This window comes from Microtus ochrogaster, unplaced genomic scaffold (assembly GCF_000317375.1).
Source record: "Microtus ochrogaster isolate Prairie Vole_2 unplaced genomic scaffold, MicOch1.0 UNK30, whole genome shotgun sequence".
In the NCBI taxonomy this organism is placed as follows: domain Eukaryota; kingdom Metazoa; phylum Chordata; class Mammalia; order Rodentia; family Cricetidae; genus Microtus; species Microtus ochrogaster.
The window spans coordinates 1661937-1663687 of record NW_004949128.1 but is presented as its reverse complement, the minus strand read 5'-3'; the positions used below and the strand labels follow the sequence as shown (position 1 = coordinate 1663687).

At 41.5% G+C, this 1751-nt stretch overlaps 1 protein-coding gene across 1 annotated transcript in view; it reads left to right on the top strand.

Moving 5' to 3' along the window:
- Positions 1–1751, top strand: part of Il12b (interleukin 12B) — a 10693-nt gene that overhangs the window by 784 nt on the left and 8158 nt on the right. The gene's annotated exons all lie outside the window — the stretch shown is intronic.

Genomic DNA, 1751 nt, shown 5'->3' with positions numbered 1-1751 from the left:
CCACAGAGAAACCCTGTCTCGAAAAACCAAAAAAAAAAAAAAAATTAGATAGCCTCATGGCCTCCGTTTTCTTAGTTGGGTGTTAATAAGGTCACTGACCACATGGGCTATTGACTATGTTAATGAATACAGAAGACAACATATGGTAAAATGAACATAAATGTTAGCAAACCCTGTTGTTTAAAACAAAGTCTCCAAACTTGTCATTGTCCCAAGGGCAATAAGATTATTTGCAGACTAATAGTGTTGGCACAGCAAGGAGTTCTCTCTGTCTTTGTACTACCTCACACTTAGCAAATGTCCGTCCACTCAGTCTTCATATGGACCTAAAAGAACCTCAAATGCTTCCTGAAATCCAAGGTAATAATATTGGTAATTTATGCTTTCATAGCTACACTGTCTTAGTTAGCTTTTCTGTTGCTATGAAGAGACACCATAACCAGGGCAACTCTTACAAAGGAAAACATTTAGTTGTGGTGGTTCACCTCCAGTTCAGAGGTTCAGTCCATTATCACCATGGTGGGACATGGCAGTGTGTAGCTAGAAATGGTGCTGGAGAAGGAGCTGAGAGTTCTAAATCTTGATCCACAGACAACAGGAAGTGAACTGTCTGCCACAGTGAGTGTAGCTCAAGCAAAGGAGATCTCAAAGTCCATTCCCATAGTGACATGCTTCCTCCAACAGGGCCACGCCTACTCCAACAAAGCCACACCTCCTAATAGTGACACTCCCTTTGGGGGCTATTTTCTTTCAAACCACCACACATACTATTGCAATGTCTAATATTTATTGAACATAGAACCTCATTTAATTTTACAACAGCTGTATAAAGTAGGAGCTATCAGTGTCCCATTTTACAGATTTTGAAAACCGAGGCTCAAGAGATTAGAACAGGACTTGATCCCAGTTAGTCTCACTTCAGAGTCTGTGTGTTTAAGAGTTAGACGATTTTACAGGGAGGGCAGAAAGCAACTGTTTCCTGTGCCCATCAGGAAGAAATGGACATACATTAAAAATGAAAAGATTTCTTGCCTGATGATTATAAACAATATTTTGAGAACCCAGAGAGTACAATACCAAAATTGGCACCTAAAGAAAATGAGGTCAGTGTTGGGTCCCCAGGGGAATAGTGCAAAGATGGGGACATACCATTAAGTCTAATAAACCAGAAGCAAACTTTATTCTAGGACAAAAATAAAAAATAAATCACAGGGCATAAAAAGCTTATCAGCTAGCTGAGACCACAGTCAGAGGTGGGCTTATAAGGCTGTGGCAAAGGCCGGTTTCTGGACCCACCTTCTTATATTAGGTCTGAACAGAGGAATTTTTACAATCTCAAGGTAGAGCTCAAATACAGATTGCCTTACTTTACAATCTTCATTGACAGAGGTTTTCAGTTAAACTAGTGTTTGTAGTTAATCTGTTGTCTTCCCTGGTATCTTCAGGTGGTGTTTACTGAATCTCTGCATTTTTTCCTTCAATGCTGCTAGTTTCACATAGCAAGGATAATGCATAACCCAGAGGTCATGTATATCCACCTCCTAAAGGGTAATTCAGCTTGTATCTGTCGTTAATCACAGATGCGGGGGTGGGGGGTATCTTAAGCTAACTTTCAGTTTGCAGAGAGATGCTTTGGCTTTGTAAATACTTTGTTTGGCCCGGCGGTGGTGGCGCACGCCTTTAATCCCAGCACTCGGGAGGCAGAGGCAGGCGGATCTCTGTGAGTTCGAGACCAGCCTGGTCTACAGAGC